General features: G+C 45.4%; 1 long non-coding RNA gene across 1 annotated transcript; it reads left to right on the top strand.

Annotated features, from left to right (window-relative positions):
- The first annotated feature begins 706 nt into the window (after positions 1-706).
- Positions 707-8003, top strand: LOC116217145. Its single transcript, XR_004161229.1, has 2 exons — positions 707-3091; positions 4924-8003. It is a non-coding gene; the product is annotated as an uncharacterized LOC116217145 (long non-coding RNA).
- The last annotated feature ends 330 nt before the right edge of the window (positions 8004-8333 follow it).

Below are 8333 nucleotides of genomic sequence, written 5' to 3'. Positions count from 1 at the left end.
TTTTTTAAGAAAATGATTACTGGGATTACTCCTCCAGCAGACAGGTGCAGAATGCTGCTAGTCTAAGAGGTCTGGTGTGGGAGCTGAGATGCTTCTGTTTGCCATCTGATGCTCTTTGATTGGTTCCCTTAGAAAGCACAGGGCTGGTGTGGTCTAGATAGGATCTTCTGGCTTGGCTCTATGCTTTTGTAGTTGAGAAGATCCAAGAATTTCCTTAAACACAGGGAGTGACCTTTCTGCTTTGTTTGATCAGTCTTACTGTCAACATGCAAATTACCTTGGATTGTGAGCAGAGTGGAATAGAAGGCATGTGCTTTAACTGATCCCCTGCACATTGTTGCTAACAGTCTGCCAAAGAGCTCCAAGTAAGTAATAGCAAAATGGTGGCTGGGGTTTGTTACCCCGGAGGAAGGGGCAGGTGTACCTCCCTGCCTCTCTGCTCTTCTTCACGTGATACAACTTCACTTTTGAGCAAAGTTGCCATCCTGCTGGCAGTGTGGAGTAAATGAGGAGACCTCTCTGCTTCTTATGGAACGAGGCGGCTTTTGCTCCATCTGAGAATTGGGCACATCTGCATTTACTGTTAAAGCCTGCAGCCCCAGGATCTGTGGGGCGTGTTGTCAGATCAGGCTTCTACAAGAAAAGGAAAAAAGGGTTATTTAATGATTTCAAGTTATCTTTTAGTGACCTTCACCGACAGAAGTGCTCAAGAGGAGACTCCCCCACCAGACCTGCCGTCCTTCAGCCTGTGTATGGGGCAGCAGAGCTGTTTCCCTCCTGCTCCTTCTCTGCTGTCAGAGGTGGACACAAGGAGTTTGGGCACATCCCTGTGTCCCAGCTCCCAGCAACACACATGACCAAATCCTCACGCTTTCCAAGCAGCTAGAGGCATGTCCAGATGCTCCAGAGCGTGGATTGCCTCATCTTTAAATAATCCTCAAATCCCAAGCAGATTTAGTTTGTTCTGGTTTTGCTCCAGAAATTAAAAGCAATCTGGACGTGAGGATCCCAGACTTTCAGCTCAGTGGTGTAACTGATTTTTTTTTTCTTCTTTCCATCCTGAGAACTGAAAATGCGTTGAGATAAGAAGCAGAATGAAGTAGAGCTTGTGGGTGATAAGTTAAATATTCTTTCCTGTCAAATGTACAGAAGAGCAGGCCCCACCATCTGTATCTGTAGTGTATCACTTGCTGTGATGCTGGACAATGCCTTGATCAGGGATGTGAGGATGGAATGGTACCTCTTACGTTTTGCTCATTTGCTGAGGAGCAGGGAGAAAAGGTTTCAAGCTGTCTCTGGTGGTTGAATATTCGCAGTCACACAGTACATAAAAATAATAATAGTCTATTGTATTTGTGGAGATAAAGTTGAAAGGCCTCGGAAATTTAAAGCGTGGTTTCAGCCACGCTTTAGGAGAGTTATTTATCAGTGTCATAAAACAGTAAGTCTGATTGATTATTGTTATCCCCAGCAGCCTGCTTTTGAGCAGGGCATTGAGTGTTTAGATTAGAAAGACAGATAGCTTTTGGCTGGTGGCCTCAGGCAAGGTGTCACAGCACCTTCTTTCCTAGGAGGCTTTGGGGCATCCCTGAGCCTTATTCTGGAGCCTTGGCTAAAGGAAACAGAAGACAAATGTAAGCAGAGCAATATATAAATAAATACCCAAGAGGCTAAAATCTTCTTTCAAAAAGAAGCATTTGCAGCCAAAGAGTATTGTACCAATTAGCGGGCTCTTAATTAAATTGCTTGTTTGATTTGCATCCAAATTATAATTTGGATATTATGTAGGCTTTGATACCTTTTCATTAACAGTTCCTTTTGAAAAAATCTATTTTTCACTCTTTTTTCCGAGGCCTGTGGCACCAGAAGGTGGGAAGGTCAATCATTTTTGTATCCATTTAAAGTCCATTATTGGCCGGCCACTACAACCTATCAAGCAACTCTCTTATTTTTCCAGTCAGTGATTCAGGAATCTATAGCTCTGTGCAGATAAATGGGATTTCATGGGCTTCTAACCTTCCTGCTTTATTGAAAAGCAGAATATTAACTGCTCCACTGACCAGCTGTCCATTAAAAACACAGGATATTTTTAGAAAATTGTTTGCCAATCAAATCCTACCAACATCTGTAGAGAGCCTTTCAGTTTGTTTGGTTTTTAAGCAAATGCTACAGCTGCTTTTCCAGCTCCATTGAAATATTCCCATTTATCCTCTCTCCATGTCTCTGTCCTTGTCTCAGGTATTGTAAGGAGCGCAGCGTGTTGGCTGGAATTGTTAAAGCTGGGTTTTACAAGTCCATTTGGTGCCAGCCCTTGCTGGTCCACAGGGCTCCCTGCCTTATTTTCAGTTCAGTGAAATTAGTGCTTTACATTTTTTGCTGTTCCCAGGGCTAAATGAGTTCTGTTAGCCCACAAGGCTGCAGGCAGGCTCTGGGTTATTAGCCTGACATCTGGCTAATAACTGGCTGCAGTTTGGGAGCTGCAGCCTGGCGATGTGTGCAAGGGCAGATGCAGAGAGCTGGCTGCTCTGGGCCTGTGAGCTGACAACTGGCTCCGTCCCTCAGTGGCCATCGAGCACTTACCCACTGCTGGTGGCAAGCAGAGCCCCAGTCCTTGTGCCCTTCATTCTGTTGCTGCGGGGAGGTCCCAGTTTCTCCAGGCATAATACAATTCTCCTGGTGAGTGCTTCAATACCAGCTCTCTGAGATGCTATAAGCCAGGCCAACAAATGCACGCGTTTCTTCAAAATTAGCTTCCAGTTTATGCCAGTGCAATGCTTGTGTTATCTTCTTATTTTACCTCTTACAGATTGGAATCCAATTTGTGGAATAAAGAGGACTCTTTGGGTTTAAGCTGATTGTGGGTTTCACAGGTATACTGGAACAAGATGCCAAAGAAAGCAGCACCAGCTAAAATTTTACTCCTTCCCCTGCTTCATGCTTGATGACCTGTTTCCTTCTCTTCGCTGCAGGGCATCGATTTCTGTCCTGGACAGAATGTCTCTGGAGTGACAACACATTTGCAGGAGGAGCACAGCTCTTTGCCACTGCTCTTCCACCTGGGCAGGGACCCTGGAGAGAAGTACCCGTTAAGGTGAGCCAATTAACAAAGATGTGAAAACACTCAGCACTGCTGCTGTACGTTTTACATAATTCATTTGCCTTGATGGCTGTTTTTATTTTTACAATCTGCTTGAAAACTATCCCAGAAAGCCATCGCTTGGGTAAGTAACAAAGAAAAGGAGCAAGCATTTTCAGTTGGTCGAGCTGGGTGGGTGTGCACATGTTCATGGCTCAGCTCATCAGGCCAGTGGTTCTTTGGTTTGTGTCCCAGCACTGCCTACAGAAGGCACAATGTTCACTTCTAGGTAGGACAGGGCAAAGTGTGGGTCGGCTGTGGAATGAAGCAGCAGCAATATGTGCCTGCATGAAGCTACTCTGCTGCAATTCCCAGTGCGTTTTGGGGCTAGGAAAGAAACACCTAGTGATCTTTCCATGCTCTGCAGTGGTTTTTTCTATGCACTGCTTTAGAATCTGTGAAGGCAAATGGGGCAACCCATCAGTTTCCAAGCCCACTAAATGAGCTTCTCCAGAGAGTCTTTGCGAGACTATCTGCCCAATCCTTTTCCCTCCTTAGGCTTCCTGGCTGTCCAAATCCATTTTCCTGTAAGCCTACTATTGTAATATTTATCTCCAGCACACACCATGCCCTGAGAGATTTCTGTAAGGATTTATGTAGCCATCAGCCAGCACTGTCCACACGTAAATCTGGCACCTCCAAAAAGCTGCTGAGGTGTCCCAGCTCCCTCCTCCCCTCTGAGTGAGTTTTGTTCTCTGGCAGAATTAGATGCAGGCAGAGGCACACAGCCTCACCCCTCACTTGTGGCTCTGACTTGGACGATGTGGAAGCAAATAAAGGAAAAACTAGTGCTCTTTTCAGCACAGGCATGGTGAGTGCCTGCACAGACATGGTTTTGTGCAGCAGCTTTAACAGAGAGATGTTTCCTGAGCTGACAGGACTGCAATTACTCAACTGTTTTAAATAATTGAGTGGATACACTCGCTCCATTACTTCCAAAAGAACTGAGCCTGTGCTGTCCACTAAGTGTTTCCACTAGAGAGAAGGGGAGGAAAAATATTTTCACTTCTCTCTCACTTAACAGACGAGCACCCTAGAGGTACATTAGGCAGTGGATAAAGCTCTTCAGAAGCCCAGCACGTTAGCTCTTCCTTTCTATTGCATTTCAGCACTAATGAATAAAGCAAATCTGCAGCTCCTGTATTTTAAATTCAGCTCAGTGAAACGATGCTGCTGGGTTGGGATTCCAGATGAGATTATGCCCTGTTCAATTGAATAGGTACTTTATTTTAGGAAGATGAATGGATAGAAATGACTCCTTTTTCCAAAAATTAAATGAGTGGCAGTATTGAGTGAACTGCAATTTGTCTGCTGTTTGTGTGCTCTCAAATTCTGAGAGATTTGGCGGAGGGGAGATCTTCTTTAAGGGCTGTTTGCAGGATTCCTGCTTCCCTCTTATTTAGGGAAGGAAAAAAGGTTGTTCCTTACAACCACCACAGGCTGAGCATTGAAATAAATTCCAGAGTGACATCTGCAATCATTTTGTTGTATGCTTCCATTGATTTTTGGACACTCAAAGCTGTTTCTTTGATTGAATTTTATACCGAGATTATGACATGATTATGGGAAGCTGTAGCTTTGCTTAATATGCAGACCTTAATAGAAAGCTGCTTCTTCATAAATGACTCTTCTGCAGCACGTTGTGGTGCTGTTGTCTCCTCTCTGGTCACAGTGGAAAACTCATGGGAAGTGGGTCTCCTATATCCAAGGTGGTAATTAAATTATCCTCATTTGTGGAGCTGTTCCTGTTGTGTATTTTTATTTAGCTTAATTATCCCCCTTGGCAGGCAGCCTGCTGGGAGTCCCGACACTAATGTTTCTCAGAAGGGAATCCAGCATTCTCCTCCAAGCATACATCTGTCTGTCTGTACGTGCTGGCTGTGTTCGTATCGCCTGTGCTCAGCCGGAGGTTCCCGTGCTCACAGTCCATGTTGGCTACAACCCCCTGTCCATCCCCAGGCAGCCCTGGAGGATCGAGGTGCATCACGCTTTTTCACCAGCTCGGCTTCTCCTTTGGTTGCCAAAGTGTTAAGAAAAAATTGTGTTGCCTCCCTGATTTCTTGGTACGTTTCTCTCTTTTATTTAGTTTGCTATTTTGCCTTGTTGAATTCGCACGTGGTTTTAATAGGTTTTCTGCTGCTCTTCTGGAGGCTGTGAAGGAGCATCATGGCACGCTGATATCCCGTGTTTCTCTATGTTTCCTTTTGTGACATTTAAAATTATTTTTTCCTTATTTTAATTCAATCCTCTCCTCTCTCCCAAAAAAGATTTTTAGTCATATGTTGTGTGTCTTGATTTGCATTAGTTTGGCATAGTGGCATGTGCAAAACCACGTGCAAAGAGGTTTCATGGCTTCATTTGAAGGCCAGGCATCATCACACACCTCCAGAGAGATTTACAGTTTATATATTTGGGCTCTTCAGAGCCAAAGTGTCCTGGAAATCAGTCAGATCAGTCAGCTGAGGCAACACTCCTGGCTTGCAGAGTGCTTATATTCAGGCAGTCTCATGTGAATTGTCTGTGAATGTTTGTGAGAGTACTGCGTGAGATGGAGACTTTTTCAAGGCTTTGATTTCAGTTCATCTCAGAACGTAGAAATTGGCTTTTTCAGACATTCTTGGAGAACTGGCTGCTAAAGGGACCACCAAAGATACGGGTCCTTCGAGATCTGGAGAGAGCATGTGAAGTTTTCAGTTCCCTGGGCTTTGTGGTGAAGCAGGACAAGTCCTTCCTCTCCCTGACACAGCTTGCTGCACTTCCCAAAGCCTGCCTGGAAGCGTTATCAGCAAAAGCTTATCTCAGGAGCACTTCTCATGCAATGGAAAAACTGGTCAGGCCATTACAGGCAGGCCCTGTCATCACGCTGAGGACACGTCTGGCAGTTCTGAGCCATATGGCACTCAGCACTTATGTTCCCCTACACGTGAGGCTGGGTGTGCATCCTTCTGCATGTCTGACTCTAGGAACAGACCCTCCCAACAGGGCAGTGGCTGTTCCTTCCTGCAGTTGCCCCTCTGTTTTGGGCTGGATCGCCTCCAGCACCTCATCTTCTGCCAGGGGATGTAATTGTGTTTGCCCCTATTGCTTTGAAAGGTAACCACTGATGTTTCTCCAGCTTGCAACTTCACCCCAGCAGCCCAACAGCCTCACCGACCTTCCACGTTGTTAGCTGGAACTCACAGCAATGCCAAATGCACATTACGAATCCTGCCTGAGCTTGCCCCAGTGCTGCCATTTTTACATCATCGCATCAGCAGATGGGATGGAGCACGATCCCTGTCCTGTGGCTGACCTTCAGCATTGGCATCAGGTACACTCACTGCCAGGCTTTGAACCCTCTTTTGAGAAAAGAGAGGACTCACATGGGAGCTGTGGGACTCTGGTCCTGGAGCAGAGAGGAGCTTGGCACCACAGGACGTGCTCTGGGTCTGTCTGGCAGCAGGATGAGGTGGGGCACAAAGGTGCCCAGAGGTACTGATAAGGCAACGTTGGCATCAGGAGAGGTGCTTGTAATAAGAACACCTGCAATGCAAGGGTATGTGTGGGCAGTGTATTTCAAGGCAGTGTGGCTCCTGGTAAATAATGTTTCTTTTGCTTGCCAGAAATGGCAACGTAACTGTACGTGTGTAAGTAAGGGTTACCTTGTTATCTAGCCTTTGTGTAGAGAGAAATGAACATCCTGTGTCTTTTGTCATTTGAGAGTTTGAGTAGATCTGTCTCGGCTGCCTGCTAGAAGTTTTTTTTTGGCTTGTTTGTTTTTTAAGCTCTCAGCCTTTAAATGCAGGTTGTGTGTTAGGCAGCACACAAAGCAGAAGCGTTTCTGTGAGTCTTAGCAGTATTTTGTTTCCTCCCTAGATGTACTAACTGATTTTTGGGGGTTTGGGTTTTCTTGGTTGGTTGATTTTGTTTCCCGTAAAAACACTCGAACTGCAGAGTGCCTTTCTTACCAAATTTATCAAAATGCAGAACTAGAAGATCTGATAGGTCATCTTCTTTACTGAAGTCTGTTATGTTCAGGGTATTGTGTGTCCCTCAAGTCCCACGCTTGGAGCTCGTTTCTCCACTCAGCCTATATTTGACAAATTCAGTTAAATTATCTGTTGGTATCTTCCCAACCAGCTGTCAGCTTTACCACCTAAGTTAGAGGTTGTATTTTACTGAAATGCTTCATGGCAGTCAGGAAGAACACGAGCAGTACTACATAGCAGGCACAGCTTAAAATACAGCTAACAAAACATGCAGTGCAAACTGAAGGAGACAGTGCAGCTTGGGTAAGGCTCCAAAGCTGCAAAAAGAGTTCATAGCAAAAATCCTCTGAAATTCTGTTTGCACCAGAGCTAGAAAGCCTTGATAGCAATTAAGTACAGCTCACATTTTGTTGGTACTCCGGGGTGGTAACGACGTCTGCTCTGAGCTATTAGCTCTGTTCAGAACTGAGTTTGCTTCATTTGGAATGACAAAACACCTACATTTCACTTAGGGCAATGGATTTGACTATTATGGAAGAAAAAGTGGAAGTGATAAGATGTGGTTGATGAACGTAATGATTTTTAGAACGCATTAATTAACGAGAGAGCTCACAAATGCCTGTTCTGAGCAGATGGAAAATCCTGGAAATTATCAGAGAGGTAATTGCACTGGTTATGGAAGCAGCAAAGAAGGGAAGAAGCTCCTGGAGGGAAGCTAGAGGGGAAAAGATCTGATAGGAAGGCTGCCAGTCTCACCTTAGTGATCAGGGCAGAAACCTCTCTGCTGAGAAAAGAGGGAAGGTGCAAAACAGAGGGGGAAATGTGTGTAACAAAGAGCCAGAACTTTGCCCAGGGGAGGTGCTGACTCCTCGCCTTCTTGGTTAAAAAAAAAAAAAAAAGAAGGAAATGGCAACAGCTGCATTGCAGGAGTGAATTAACTGCTGCCACAGGAGAGGTGGCTCTGAGGAAAGCACAGCTATGGAAACCAGGGAGGACTAAGGATGGAGGCGAACTCAGCTCGATCGACTGCTGCTCAGTTGCTGCTCTCTGCTTGGCTCAGTCCTGGGTTAGGGCTCTGCGCTGTGGCGTCTGATCAACCTGTAACTTGTGCTGAATTGCAGCAGACCTGCAGCCTACAGGTAGTTTGCTGAGTTACTGGAGGGATGCTGTGCGAGAGAGAATATTGGAAGAGCCGCATGAGCCAGTTTCAAAATGCAAAATGCTGTTTG

This window comes from Meleagris gallopavo, chromosome 13 (genome assembly GCF_000146605.3).
Source record: "Meleagris gallopavo isolate NT-WF06-2002-E0010 breed Aviagen turkey brand Nicholas breeding stock chromosome 13, Turkey_5.1, whole genome shotgun sequence".
Lineage (NCBI taxonomy): Eukaryota > Metazoa > Chordata > Aves > Galliformes > Phasianidae > Meleagris > Meleagris gallopavo.
Note: the sequence above shows the minus strand (reverse complement) of the source record. Positions and strands in the feature narration are given on the sequence as shown.